Source organism: Neoarius graeffei, chromosome 13, assembly GCF_027579695.1.
Source record: "Neoarius graeffei isolate fNeoGra1 chromosome 13, fNeoGra1.pri, whole genome shotgun sequence".
NCBI lineage: Eukaryota > Metazoa > Chordata > Actinopteri > Siluriformes > Ariidae > Neoarius > Neoarius graeffei.
In genome coordinates, this window is record NC_083581.1 from 39548356 (window position 1) to 39564871 (window position 16516).

Below are 16516 nucleotides of genomic sequence, written 5' to 3' on the forward strand. Positions count from 1 at the left end.
GAACACTGAACAACAATGGTGTGCATGGCAGTGTTGCAAGGAGAAAGTCACTGCTCTCCAAAAAGAACATTGCTGCTCGTCTGCAGTTTGCTAAGCATCACGTGGACAATCCAGAAGGCTATTGGAAAAATGTTTTGTGGACGGATGAGACCAAAATAGAACTTCTTGTTTCAAATGGGAAGCGTTATGTTTGGAGAAAGGAAAACACTGCATTCCAGCATAAGAACCTTATCTCATCTGTGAAACATGGTGGTGGTAGTATCATAGTTTGGGCCTGTTTTGCTTCATCTGGGCCAGCACGGCTTGTCATCATTGATGGAACAATGAATTCTGAATTATACCAGCGAATTCTAAAAGAAAATGTCAGGACATCTGTCCATGAACTGAATCTCAAGAGAAGGTGGGTCATGCAGCAAGACAATGACCCTAAGCACACAAGTCATTCTACCGAAGAATGGTTAAAGAAGAATAAAATTAATGTTTTGGAATGGCCAAGTCAAAGTCCTGACCTTAATTCAATCAAAATGTTGTGGAAGGACCTGAAGTGAGCAGTTCATGTGAGGAAACCCATGTGAGGTGTTCTGTACGGAGGAATGGGCTAAAATTCCTCCAAGCTGGTGTGCAGGACTGATCAACAGTTACCAGAAATGTTTAGTTGCAGTTATTGCTGCACAAGGAGGTCACACCAGATACTGAAAGCCAAGGTTCACATACTTTTGCCACTCACAGATATGTAATATTGGATCATTTTCCTCAATAAATAAATGACCAAGTATAATATTTTTGTCTCATTTGTTTAACTGGGTCCTCTTTATCTACTTTTAAGACTTGTATGAAAATCTGATGATGTTTTAGGTCATATTTATGCAGAAATATAGAAAATTCTAAAGGGTTCACAAACTTTCAAGCACCACTGTATATGCATCATGGTGACCTTGCATTCGCCTTTGCTTACATTAAATATGAATCTGCCATTACTGTGCCATGCTCCCCCTGATCACAGAATTTATAGTTTACCCACCTCTTTTTTTTACCACTACATCCCTGCTACCTACAGCAGTAACCTCTCTTAAGTTGTCGTGGTTAGCACTGTTGCCTCACAGCAAGAAGGTTCTGGGTTTGAGCCCAGCAGCCGCCAGGGGCCTTTCTGTGTGGAGTTTGCATGTTCTCCCCGTGTCCGCATGGGTTTCCTCCGGGTGCTCCGGTTTCCCCCACAGTCCAAAGATTTGCAGTTAGGTTAACATGAGGCAGCCTTGGGCTGAGGTTGGGCTGAAGTACTCTTGAGCAAGGCACCTAACTTCCAACTGCTTCCTAGGTGCTGTAGCATAGATGCCCACTGCTCTGGGTGTGTGTGTGCGCTCATTGCTCACTTGTGTGTGCGCATGTGTGCATTCACTGCGTCAGATGGGTTAAATGCAGAGGTTAAATTTCACTCTGTGCTTAAGTGTACATGTGACAAAGGCTTCTTGGCTAATAGTTTGTAAGAGTCAAATGCAGGTTCAGTTTTGACCCTGTGGTCATTTCATTTAATTCTACTTTAATTATTACATCTAGATTTTACTGGTTAAATTCTGAATTGCATTTTTAGCACTAACTAGGTATTACTTGGAAGTTAGAGTTTCTGTAAACTAAGTGCCTCTGACAGTATCTTTTATCCATCAAAAATGTCCTCGCTGGAAAACACTAACCATATGATGAATTATTTTTTTTAAAGAAAATATTTGTCTCTTTTGAAGCAGAATACTTTGCTGGTGCATAGTAAAAAACAAACAAACAAACAAACAAAAAAACAGGACTTGAAACAGATGCAAGGCATATTTGCAGCAGAGCTTCACATGTGGTTGAAATGTGAGTCCATCAAAAAGTGTCCTCTCCGGAAAACCACAAGGATCGTCACCACTTCAGTTGTTATTACAGTTACCACCATGTACAAAGATTGTTGCATAGTACTTAAAATCACAGATGTTTCAACATTTTTTTCACTTTGTATACCTTCTCTTGTGAGCTATAAAACAGTGGGCCAATTTTAGAAATACACTATGTCTCCACCACAATAACATGCTCAGTATATGACCTGTCACTCTGAAATTCTGTGCAGTTAATTTCCATATTAAAAGGCAATTTTTGGCAACAGAGAAGCACAAAATTCTGTTTTTTTTATTTTTGGACTATTATGGACCTGAAAAGTTTATCCTGATTGTGAAACAGCCCATAATGAAGTTTTACATAATTCAGTCTTGCTCTGTCTCGTGGCATGGGGCTATACAAGACAATACAATAGAACACACACATAACTTCAAAGGTGTTCACCGACACATAATGGCAGACAAAACAAAAACATACAGTGTGGGATTGCTTTAAGTGGATAATATGACTCTGTGTTATAAAAAGAACAGATTGCAAGCACTTTTGTTTTACTTCACAACCAATCAAATTGCAAGTTGAGGGTCTAGCAGGAAAAACAAACATAGAGGACAAAGCGCTGATAAATTTGTCTTATTCTTTTGTGAAATATGTTGACTTGAAAGTTTTCAATATTCAAACGTAACTAAAAATAACAGTGCATATATTTTGGGATGTTTACCAGTGCACAGTGTGGCATTCCATTTTCACTTCATATAGGGCATATCATCCAAGCAGCTCAAATTACCTTCATTGCCAGAGTTACACCTATCTCTATTTTATTTGCATTCATGAGAATAATAAGTCCAATCTATAGAGTAAGGTAGTTAGCTGATACTAACTAGGACATTATGGGTTTTGTGTGCTAGACAGATGCCTTTCTCAGCTGTAACTGTAAATTTCCTCTTTTCAAAAAAGGGGGACTGGAGAGTGTGCTCCAATTATAGGGGCATCACACTGCTCAGCCTCCCTGGGAAAGTTTATTCCAGGGTACTGGAAAGGAGGCTCCAACCAATTGTTGAACCTCAGATTCGGGAGGAGCACAGTGAAATTCATCCTCTGTATTTAAGTCATCTTAAGCAGTGAACACACGCACACCCAGAGCAGTGGGCAGCCACACCAGAGCACCCAGGGAGCAGTCAGGGGTTAGGTACCATGCTCAAGGGCACCTCAGCCCAAGGCCGCCCCACGTCAACCTAACTGCATGTCTTTGGATTGTGGGGGAAACTGGAGCACCCGGAGGAAGCCCACGCAGACACGGGGAGAACATGCAAACCCCACACAGAAAGACCCTCGCCGGCCGCTGGGTTCAAACCCGCAACCTTCTTGCTGTGAGGCGACCGTGCTAACCACTACACCACCGTGCCACCCAAGGGTTAAAGAAGAATAAAGTTAATGTTTTGGAATGGCCAAGTCAAAGTCCTGACCTTAATCCAATCGAAATGTTGTGGAAGGACCTGAAGTGAGCAGTTCATGTGAGGAAACCCACCAACATCCCAGAGCTGAAGCCGTTCTGTATGGAGGAATGGGCTAAAATTCCTCCAAGCCGGTGCAGGACTGATCAACAGTTACCACAAACTTTTAGTTGCAGTTATTGCTGCACAAGCGGGTCACACCAGATACTGAAAGCAAAGGTTCACATACTTTTGCCACTCACAGATATATAATATTGGATCATTTTCCTCAATAAATAAATGACCAAGTATAATATTTTTGTTTCATTTTTAAACTGTGTTCTCTTTATCTACTTTTAGGACTTGTGTGAAAATGTGATGTTTTAGGTCATATTTATGCAGAAGTATAGAAAATTCTAAAGGGTTCACAAACTTTCAAGTACCACTGTAACTATATACTATCTGAGCATCTGCAGATTAAGTGTCTCTCTCTTTAACTTTTTATAGTCCAGACACTAGAGAGGACTGTTCCATAGGTTACAAATGTTAATGACTTTAAGCCCTAATACAAGTCATTGATTTAGCTAATTGAATGAGAGCTCGATGTTAGCATGAACAGAGATCCATGTAGTGAAGAATGAGGATGAGACTTGTGTTTAAATACAGTGATTTTTACACCCCAGGTGATGAAACGGAGACTGATGGGGATGGTGATAATCAAAGACAGCATTTCAAATGAAAATTTTCATATTACAATTTGTCAGTAATGCCTTTTCCATAGGTATATGCACTGCAAAAAATGGCCTTTCAAAAAATAAGAAATAAAAGATTAAAACAAAAGCATGTTTGCTTGAATCAGGTGAAAAAAAATCTGCCAGTGGAACTAGTCAAATTTGACTTGGTAAGATTTCTTGAAGCAAGATGAAAAATCGAACCTGTTTTTAGATGAAATAATTAAAAAATAAGATTGGGGAACTTATTATGCGAGATCTGATTAACTCAAAATAATCCTTATAACAAGATCGTACTTCTTACGTTTATCCATTCAAGTCATTTTTATTTATTTAATTTTAAGGGAATTTCACTTAAATTCATGACAAAGTCTTAGCAGTAAAAACTGAATTTAAGATAAATATACTAATATTAGGATTGTTAAATTCTACAACTAAGCATTGCTAGCTTAAAAGATTCTCCTTTTAGTGTACGAGGGGTTTACAAGATCAGGCACAAAAAAAAAAGTCTATGCATTTTGACTTACAGTGCTTACACAACGCCAAAGCAACAGTGCATTTAAAAGAACAGTAAAATACTCTAGATATGAGACCAGAGACTATCTTGAATCAAGTTGACGACACGTGTAGCATTGCAACAAGTTTATTTTTTTCCCATTTCAACATTCAAACATCTCTTAAGATTCCACTTCCCCAGGACCTCAGGCACCAAAAAAAAATTAATAATAATAAAAAAAAAAGTCTACGCATTTTGACTTACAGTGCTTACACAACGCCAAAGCAACAATGCAGTGTACGAGGGGTTTACAAGATCAGGCACAAAAAAAAAAAAGTCTACGCATTTGGACTTACAGTGCTTACACAACGCCAAAGCAACAGTGCATTTTGGGGGCACTGACTATTCATGTGTACGAGGGGTTTACAAGATCAGGCACAAAAAAACAAAAAACAAAAAACACTGAACTTAACTCACAGCATTCCAAAAAGACCTCACTAAAATGCCCTCCAGTCACTCAAACTTTTTGAAGGCACTTGTCTGGTCTAGAGTATGTACAGCATCTAGAAGGAGCTCAATCTGAATGACTGAGTAAACAGTCGCAGTAAACTAAAGATCAGTGGCGGCTCCTGAATTTTTTTTCAGGGGGGGCAATTTTCCCCCGTTATGTCTACACGGACCGTAAATGTCCACAGGACTGAAGTAAATTGACCTAGGTAGCAAATCAATTGGCCGAACTTGTTTTTGCCTGGTAAATTCAGATCTCAATATAGACAATATCTCTTCTCTCCACTAGTTGGCAACACTGAACAAGTTAAAGGTGGCAAACTAAGGTAGCCTAGTAAACTAGACCCACCCGCCTAGCGCCAAAAATATTTTTGCCTACGAGTGGCAAATATTCACATTTAGTCTGGCTTGCCAGGCTAAAACTAAGGAAGATTAATTGTGAAGCCTTCAAAGCAAAACATCACAATCAATTAATATTACATTACTCATTTATTTTCTCATATTATTCCAGTATTCTATAATAAGTAGACACAAAGTCTTAATTATAAACATATTCTAATTTCTTCAATTCTAAAGAATGCAATTAAAGTGGCAGGATATAAATCCAAAACAAGTGTTTATTTAAGTTTTGAAAAAGATGAAAAGCATAACCATCAAACAAATGTGTGCAGCTTAATTGTGTTTTTTAATATGGAATTGCACCATTTTAACAACAAATAATTCTAAATAAATTCTGCAGTTTTTTTTCCCCAAGAATTCCTCCAGAAAGCCATGCCTTAAAAGGAAATTTAAAGTATTACAAGCATGTCAATGAACACAAAAGGCTTTAGTTATTTAGCTATACACACACACAAGGTTACACAAGGTTTTGTAGTCAGTGCAACTTGGCTTAACAAGTTGGAAAAAAGGTAAGGCGCTGCTGGCTCCAATGAACACACATACTGTACAATATATAAAAACTGAAAATATGCTTAATTTACACCAAGTCAGAGAGAACTTGAGGCTACTGAAATATTCCAAGCATGGCAATGTTAAACTGCCATTGGTAAAACAAAAACATGGCAATGTTAAACTGCCATTGGTAAAACACACACACACACACACACACACACAAACAACTTTTGCCTAGTAAATTCAAATATCAGATATCACTGTACCGTCTGCTATGCTACTTCCCGGGTGGAAGAGAACGCAAGGGGAGCAAAAACGAGCATTGACTACATCACAGCCAGCTAGCCAAGTTTTGCGGTGGTACCAGTTCTTGTTAAAACCTCTTGAGCAGGTCTTCTCCCCCTTCGTAGACATTTGCTTGATGTTTAAATTCGGTCTAGGAGGTCCTAGCTGTTTGATTGCCGTTTTCTCCTCATTGGTACGACGACTAAAGGGAACTTCTTTCAGAGACGCTATCGTATTGTTGCACTCAACACTCGCTGCCATCTTCATAGAATGCTCACACATTTCCCGCGCAAGTTGCGTTTTCCAGCCCAAAATTATGTTCAAAACCCGCCAAAATGCACTTAAAACCAATCTGGCAACACTTGCGCGGCGCAACAGGCGTATGATGTAAGCACGCTGCTTGTGCGGGCACATAAAACCTAATAGAAAATGCATTGGGAGCAGGATTTTCGAAAAAAACGTACGTACCATTAGTGTCAATGGGAGATTTTGGGGCAAATCTGAACCTGACAGAAATCGCCCCAAAAGGGCGTGGCTACACCAGGCGCGACCTTAGCCTGATTGGACAATGACATTACTGTTGGTAGTAGGAGTAGATAAAAAAAAAAAAATCTCCCTCCCTGTTTGGGAGTGCGTCGCCCAAATCGCCCCTATTAACGAGCCGCCAGTGCTACAGGTGAAAGGCGGGGTACACCCTGGGCAAGTCGCCAGGTCATCACAGGACTGACACATAGACACAGACAACCATTCACAGTCACATTCACACCTACGGTCAATTTAGAGTCACCAGTTAACCTAACCTGCATGTCTTTGGACTGTGGGGGAAACCGGAGCACACGAGGAGAACATGCAAACTCCGCACAGAAAGGCCCTCGCCGGCCACGGGGCTCGAACCCGGACCTTCTTGCTGTGAGGCGACAGCGCTAACCACTACACCACCGTGCCGCCCTGTACTTACTTGTTTTAAAAAAAAAAAAAACTTGTTTTATTTTCAAAGTTGCTCCAAATAAGACTTTTTCAAGACATTTTGTCTATACAAGATTTTCAAGATGGACTGTCTAAAAACTAGCCTTTCTAGCTAAATGAGGTTTTGCTTGTTGGGCAATTATGTCTTATAATAAGGGTGGCTAGATGTTTTGACTTGAAAATAGACAAATAAACTTCCTAAGATTTTTATTTTTTGCAGTGTGATGTCATAAATGTAGTAGGCGCAAAAGTAGGCACAGCATGATTCAGTGGAATTAAATCTTTAATGCATTTTTTTGTGCTTTTTTTCTTTTGGGGAATTTTTAGAAAATGCTTAGTACTTTTGGATGGGATATCAAGAAAAGGAAAATGTACACTTTTCAGAAGTATATAAAGTAAAAAAAATATATATCAAAATTGGACCATTTCACAGACCTGATATTTTAGATTCGCACATCTCCATCTATGGCATCTAACATCCGTGCACCTTTCTGCCTCAAATCATTTCCCACTTCTCTTTAATTTATTTTATTTAACTTGCATAATTGTTTGCTGTCAAAACACACCTTAGCTGACAAAAAGATTAGTCAAGGGATATAAGCTGAGTCAAGTTGATTAACTGAAGGTTGGATAAAAAGAATGGTCATGAGTCAGGCAAGAGACAGTAAAATGTGTATTTTTTTAATGTCATCTCTGTTTCTGGTGTACTACAATAAGCAGCAGTATTCCTAGCACACTGAAATATCAGATTAGATTAGATTCAACTTTGTCATGGTGCAGAGTACAGGTACAAAGCCAATGAAATGCAGTTAGCATCAACAACCCCGATTCCAAAAAAAGTTGGGACAAAGTACAAATTGTAAATAAAAACGGAATGCAATGATGTGGAAGTTTCAAAATTCCATATTTTATTCAGATTAGAACATAGATGACATATCAAATGTTTAAACTAAGAAAATGTGTCATTTAAAGAGAAAAATTAGGTGATTTTAAATTTCATGACAACAACAGATTTCAAAAAAGTTGGGACAAGGCCATGTTTACCACTGTGAGACATCCCCTTTTCTCTTTACAACAGTCTGTAAACATCTGGGGATTGAGGAGACAAGTTGCTCAAGTTTAGGGATAGGAATGTTAACCCATTCTTGTCTAATGTAGGATTCTCGTTGCTCAACTGTCTTAGGTCTTTTTTGTCGTATCTTCCATTTTATGATGCGCCAAATGTTTTCTGTGGGTGAAAGATCTGGACTGCAGGCTGGCCAGTTCAGTACCCGGACCCTTCTTCTACGCAGCCATGATGCTGTAATTGATGCAGTATGTGGTTTGGCATTGTCATGTTGGAAAATGCAAAGTCTTCCCTGAAAGAGACGTCGTCTGGATGGGAGCATATGTTGCTCTAGAACCTGGATATACCTTTCAGCATTGATGGTGTCTTTCCAGAAGTGTAGGCTGCCCATGCCACACGCACTAATGCAACCCCATACCATCAGAGATGCAGGCTTCTGAACTGAGCGCTGATAACAACTTGGGTTGTCCTTCTCCTCTTTAGTCCGAATGACACGGCGTCCCTGATTTCCATAAAGAACTTCAAATTTTGATTCGTCTGACCACAGAACAGTTTTCCACTTTGCCACAGTCCATTTTAAATGAGTCTTGGCCCAGAGAAGACGTCTGCGCTTCTGGATCATGTTTAGATACGACTTCTTCTTTGAACTATAGGAGTTTTAGCTGGCAACGGCGGATGGCACGGTGAATTGTGTTCACAGATAATGTTCTCTGGAAATATTCCTGAGCCCATTTTGTGACTTCCAATACAGAAGCATGCCTGTATGTGATGCAGTGCCATCTAAGGGCCCGAAGATCACGGGCACCCAGTATGGTTTTCCGGCCTTGACCCTTACGCACAGAGATTCTTCCAGATTCTCTGAATCTTTTGATGATATTATGCACTGTAGATGATATGTTCAAACTCTTTGCAATTTTACACTGTCGAACTCCTTTCTGATATTGCTGCACTATTTGTTGGCGCAGAATTAGGGGGATTGGTGATCCTCTTCCCATCTTTACTTCTGAGAGCCGCTGCCACTCCAAGATGCTCTTTTTATACCCAGTCATGTTAATGACCTATTGCCAATTGACCTAATGAGCTGCAATTTGGTCCTCCAGCTGTTCCTTTTTTGTACCTTTAAGTTTTCCAGCCTCCTATTGCCCCTGTCCCAACTTTTTTGAGATGTGTTGCTGTCATGAAATTTCAAATGAGCCAATATTTGGCATGAAATTTCAAAATGTCTCACTTTCGACATTTGATATGTTGTCTATGTTCTATTGTGAATACAATATCAGTTTTTGAGATTTGTAAATTATTGCATTCCGTTTTTATTTACAATTTGTACTTTGTCCCAACTTTTTTGGAATCGGGGTTGTAACTAGAAGTGCAAAATACAGTATTATTTACAGGTACGATAAGTGCCAGAAGTAAGTACTGCAGCATAGTGATGCTATATATTACAATTTATTCAGTGATGCACAGTGGACAGTTACAACATACAAATATTTTTGTAAATGTTTAAATGGATATTTACAGAAGGGAAGTGGACAGGATTAGAAGAAGAAGCCTTTATTTGTCACATGTACACTTTTAAGCACAGCAAAATTCCTCCTCTGCATTTAACCTATCTGAAACAGTGAACACAAGCAGCAACACACACATGAGCAATGAGCACACACATAGCTGCCCACTCTGGGTATATGTTACAGTGTCTGGGGAACAGTTGAGGATTAGGTGCCTTGTTCAAGGGCACTTCAGCCATGATACAGAGGGAGGGGAAAGTGCTGTTCATTCACTCAACTCCCCTCACATTTTTCCTGCCGGTCCCAGGAATCGAACCAACAGGCCTTTGGGCCCAAGGCTTCTTCTCTAACCTTCAGGCCATGACTGCCATGCCCCCATGTCATATCTGCCCCCTATGCCCCCCCCCCCCCCCCCCATACCTGGCCATGGCTGATTACAGAGTATGTAAGGTTGTATATACAGTTCGCAGTAATTAACCCATATGTACAGATGTTTGTATGGACAATAATGTGGCAGTGTGTGCAGCAGCACTATGAACACATATGTACAGTTGTTTATATGTACAGTAATATTACATAAGCAGCATAGTCTGTGAAACAATTTAAGTGGTCCATTATCATATAATGCATGCCATGGTTCACCAATAATCTAGATATCATTTACATGAAATGCTCTAGTTTGTGAAATAAAATAAACATGATGCACTGAGGCCAGCTTCAAAAGAATATATGAAACCAAAATTAAAATATTAGTAAAATGCGCTCCCAAGTGGAGGGAGAGAAAAGTGCTTGAGAGAGTTCAACAATCTTGACAGTGCCACAGTCATCTGTGACCTGCAGCAAAGAGAGCAAAATTGTTGAACTCTCTGTGTGGGAAGAAAGGCATACTCTCTCTCCCTTGTCAGCTGCAGTCAGACTAGCCAATCATGGGCATCTGTGAGCTCATGTATGTTGAAGAGGATGGTGTCTTGTTCCCATCTTTTGAAAAAAAGATGCTGGTTTTATGTGTCTAGGAGGAAGCAGATGCTAGCTTTCACCCTTCTTAACTGGAAGATGTATGATAGCTGAGAGCTTGCTGTTGATAGAAACTGGCAGGTGACCAAATGAAGGGAATAAATAGGGTTAGGGTTAGTCTTAAGTTCTTAGTCTTGTGTGTGTGTGTGTGTGTGTGTGTGTGTGTGTGTTGCGTGCGCGATGCCAGCAATGGCGTATGTCGGCATGCAGCACTAACAAACACTAACATCTCACCCATCGTAACTGCCATCGAAAACGTAGAAAAAATAGGCTATTATTATGGCAGAAGAGCACTGATCATAATATTCTTGCTAAGAACATTGAAGACGACCCTAAAAGCTGCCCTGAAGTCTGGAAAAGTATGTAAACAACAATGGCGCACCGATGACCCTGTTCCTCACCTGATGCCACGTAGATCAAATCTGGGCGAGTTTGGGGTTTATGTCCGCCGGCTTTCCGAGGAGGAGTGGGCTCATTTTCAGGCAGATGAAAGAGACTTCAGAAAAATCTTGGATACTAAACTCTTCAACAACAGACAGAGGATTACAGTTTCTGGAAGAGACCTAACACAGTGGAATAGGTTGATGGTGATTTTAAATAGACTTTACTATAAAAAATGGGACATTCTCAGTGCACCATCGAAATGGCAGACCATACGGAACACCGCTTCTGAAATACACTGTTAGGATTCTCAGCAAACTTCCAGTTTTCTGTGAGCCCCCAGAGGACAGAACATCGAAAGTCCTGACAGAATGGATAGAGAAACAACTACGTTTTACGTGCGAGGTCATTCAGCCAGCCCTCAACAAGGCAGCGGGAACGCAGCAGCAGAGACTCCCGAGAAAGGTAGGCCAAGACGAAATTGCCTATCTCTGGAATAATAATAAAAGTAAGGCCATCAGTATCATCCTTAATAACAGTACATATCCAAATCCCCCACCAAGTATCAGTGACATAGCTCGAGTTTACAGCTACTACTCTGCTAAAAGTTGAGCAGACCCTATGCACAAACACCTGAATAGCCCTCCCCGGCATGATGTGGTAGAGTTAAATCTCCCAGCTGAGCCACCAAACATCTCGCTCTTTACACCCCAAGAGGTTATAAAGGTGATTGATTGCCTTCCAAACAACAAGGCGAGTGGGTTGAATGGTGTTACCTACAAAACATTAAAAGTCACCAAACAATGAACATGTACAGCATTAACACAATTATTTAATGTCTGCTTAATAAATGAGAAAGTACCACAGTCTTGAAAAGGAGTCCTGATCCATAGAATCCTGAAAAAAAGATAACATACCTAATAACCCAGCTACATGGAGAGACATCTCCCTCCTTCCTGCTGTATACAAAGTTTGTATGAAGTGCATGCTTAACCGCATTCTACCATAGCTCATAGAAACAGGTATTTTGTCAGATAAACAGAAGGCTTACATGAACTGTCAAGGCATGAACAAATATATATTCTGCCTAAAAACAGGAATAGATGATTTCAAACATGAATCTGCCCGATTTTACGCAGTCTTTCTGGACTTTCGGGATGCATTTGGTTCATTGCCACACATGGTTATGATCAGGGCCCTAGAAGAGATTAACCTACCCCGGCTATACGGTATGTGAACATAATTAGGGACATTTACAAAGACTCTTTCTTCCAAGTGATATGTGGAGACCAGCTTACCAGTCCAATACAACTGGGAACCAGCATTAAAACCAGCTGCCCATGGAGCGCAGTGAACTTCATAATAGCCTTGAATTACTGGCTGAAATGGCTGTGCCTCTGTGCCCCACCACACATTAGACCCCTGAACCCAGTTCAAGCCTACGCAGACGATGTCCAGATGCCATCTAGAGACGAAGGCGTCATTACAATGCTTTCATATACGGACAAATTTCTACGGTGGTCTGGACTAGAGCTGAAACCTTCAAAGTGTGCTGTGTTTTATGAAAGACGCAGTGGAAGCAATAGGCGGTTCAAGGCTAAAAGCGATCGACCACCCTCTTTCTTCATCATGGGTAATGCCATCAAGGTCTATGCACGGCATGAAACATACTGCTACCTGGGACACTGCTTTAACATAGCAGGAGATTGGGATGAACAGACACAAGAACTGGTTGCTGAGTACTCTGCAAGGCTTTCACTGATTGATTTTTCGTCATTACCCACTATAATGAAATTGCAGGCCATAAGAGAGATTGCCCTTTCCAAAGTTCAACATCTTTTCACCAACATTCATCTCTCCAAATGTGTCCTAACTGAACTAAATAATAGGACAGTGAGCTAAGACAATGGATAGGTCTAAACACACGTACGTACAACAAGAGAAATTGTTTTCTTCAGGACTGGGGAGGGAGGACTGGGTGTCCCACATGTCGAATGGGTTTATATTGCTACCCGAATAAGCAATCTCTTAAGAATGCTGAACAATGATGATCCAACAGTGCATGAGCTTGCCAGAGCCTCACTCCTTCTGCATTTGAGAAAGCGCAGGATCCCCCTCACATCACCACAGGATGACAGCATCCTTGGGTTTAAGAAAGAGCCCAATGGAAAACTAGACTCCCATACAACTGGCTTTGGCGTACGCTCAGATTGGCTGGATTTGAACAACCTCTGCAACCACGCTATTATACAACTGCGCTGGGCCAGACAGGACAGACAGCAGAGGAGAATGATAAGCTGGCCACAGATCCATCCATTACAGTGGAGGCAACCATCACTCTGGGCGAGAACAAACAATACCATGATGTTCAAAATTCGAGAAGAACAATTCTGAATTACTTTCAGTCTCGCCCTACATAGCACCGGACTGGGCTACGCTTACAGCGGAAATTGGCTTGTTTGTCTTGCGCTGATCACAGTGTCTTGCACTCTGCATTGAAAAACACAGTCTTGCACGAAGATATCCTGAAGTTCACATTAAAAGCCCATCTTCAGGTACTGCCTACCAAAGCCAACCTGTCAACCTGGTACCCCTCCACACATGAACTATTCTGCCTGCTTCACAGCAACTGGGAGAGAGAGATGATAGTGCACATTATGAACGGATACCTCGCATACAAAGGACTTTACATCGTGCATCATGACTGCATTGTCACGGTCAGAGAGCTTTGTACCATTGCCAAATATACAAAATTTTACAATAACGAAACTGTTAAAAAGGACTGGTTTTCCATTTTGCATGAGAATAGCACAATACTGGACTGCGCTATAAGTAACTCACCTAACACTCCAGATATAGTGCAAATTAATGAGTCAAACAAAAAAGTCACTATCCTAGAAATTGGTTGCTCCTTTGACGCTTATATGGACATGTGCTACGCATCAAAGTTGCTAAAATACCAACCTTTGTGTAATGCCCTAAACAGCTGGGGCTATAAATGTATATCATTGTTCTAATCTTTGGTAGTTTGGGACATGTTCATAAAATGTGTGTTCGGGGGCTACAGATTTGTGGATTTACCAAAAGAAAAGTTAAACAATTTGCAAAGTTTTGCTCTGTATCAGCCACAGTTGGCAGTTATTTCATCTGGAAACGTAGATGCCACCTATATCCTTGATGTGAATATTACAGTTGATGCCATGCTGCTATAAGAAACTCTTTCAAAGCAATATTTGGGTTCTGATATGATATGCATCTTACTTGCTAATCCAAATAAAGAATTACATGTTCTCAAAGCTACATGTAAAGCTGAGAGGTTGCGTTTCCTTTCTTCTTCTATCCCTATAACTGTTGATATCAGTAAAAATGAACATGATACAATCATCTACTACTCTAGTTATGACTTTGCGCTTTCCCAAACAGTTTACTGTAACAGAAATGTATGTTTTGGTCACAACTTTGTAAAACTTGTCCATTTAAAGATTAGAACTTAGCTACAGCTCCATATGGGACATCTTTTCTTTCATTTTCAGTAAAGGTGTGTGAAAATGTTTCCATACTCCAAAATGAATGTACAACCCCGATTCCAAAAAAGTTGGGACAAAGTACAAATTGTAAATAAAAACGGAATGCAATAATTTACAAATCTCAAAAACTGATATTGTATTCACAATAGAACATAGACAACATATCAAATGTCGAAAGTGAGACATTTTGAAATTTCATGCCAAATATTGGCTCATTTGAAATTTCATGACAGCAACACATCTCAAAAAAGTTGGGACAGGGGCAATAAGAGGCTGGAAAAGTTAAAGGTACAAAAAAGGAACAGCTGGAGGACCAAATTACAACTCATTAGGTCAATTGGCAATAGGTCATTAACATGACTGGGTATAAAAAGAGCATCTTGGAGTGGCAGCGGCTCTCAGAAGTAAAGATGGGAAGAGGATCACCAATCCCCCTAATTCTGCGCCGACAAATAGTGGAGCAATATCAGAAAGGAGTTCGACAGTGTAAAATTGCAAAGAGTTTGAACATATCATCATCTACAGTGAATAATATCATCAAAAGATTCAGAGAATCTGGAAGAATCTCTGTGCGTAAGGGTCAAGGCCGGAAAACCATACTGGGTGCCCGTGATCTTCGGGCCCTTAGACAGCACTGCATCACATACAGGCATGCTTCTGTATTGGAAGTCACAAAATGGGCTCAGGAACATTTCCAGAGAACATTATCTGTGAACACAATTCATTGTGCCATCCGCCGTTGCCAGCTAAAACTCTATAGTTCAAAGAAGTCGTATCTAAACGTGATCCAGAAGCGCAGACGTCTTCTCTGGGCCAAGGCTCATTTAAAATGGACTGTGGCAAAGTGGAAAACTGTTCTGTGGTCAGACGAATCAAAATTTGAAGTTCTTTATGGAAGTCAGGGATGCCGTGTCATTCGGACTAAAGAGGAAAAGGACGACCCAAGTTGTTATCAGCGCTCAGTTCAGAAGCCTGCATCTCTGATGGTATGGGGTTGCATTAGTGCGTGTGGCATGGGCAGCTTACACATCTGGAAAGACACCATCAATGCTGAAAGGTATATCCAGGTTCTAGAGCAACATATGCTCCCATCCAGATGACGTCTCTTTCAGGGAAGACTTTGCATTTTCCAACATGACAATGCCAAACCACATACTGCATCAATTACAGCATCATGGCTGCATAGAAGAAGGGTCCGGGTACTGAACTGGCCAGCCTGCAGTCCAGATCTTTCACCCACAGAAAACATTTGGCGCATCATAAAACGGAAGATACGACAAAAAAGACCTAAGACAGTTGAGCAACTAGAATCCTACATTAGACAAGAATGGGTTAACATTCCTATCCCTAAACTTGAGCAACTTGTCTCCTCAGTCCCCAGATGTTTACAGACTGTTGTAAAGAGAAAAGGGGATGTCTCACAGTGGTAAACATGGCCTTGTCCCAACTTTTTTGAGATGTGTTGTTGTCGTGAAATTTAAAATCACCTAATTTTTCTCTTTAAATGATACATTTTCTCAATTTAAAAACATTTGATATGTCATCTATGTTCTATTGTGAATAAAATATGGAATTTTGAAACTTCCACATCATTGCATTCCGTTTTTATTTACAATTTGTACTTTGTCCCAACTTTTTTGGAATTGGGGTTGTAAATTTTCATCAGATGAATGAATACCAAAAGTTTTGGTAATGCCAATTTTCTTTTTTACTTACGTTGATGAATGGCTATCACCTGTAAAGTACTACAGCTCATTTGAATTTAGTGATGCCAGAAAAGGTCAAGTTCACAGAGAGCAAAAGAGGAAGGTTCATTTAGCAGCTTATGTAGCAGTGCCAAACTCTGGATAC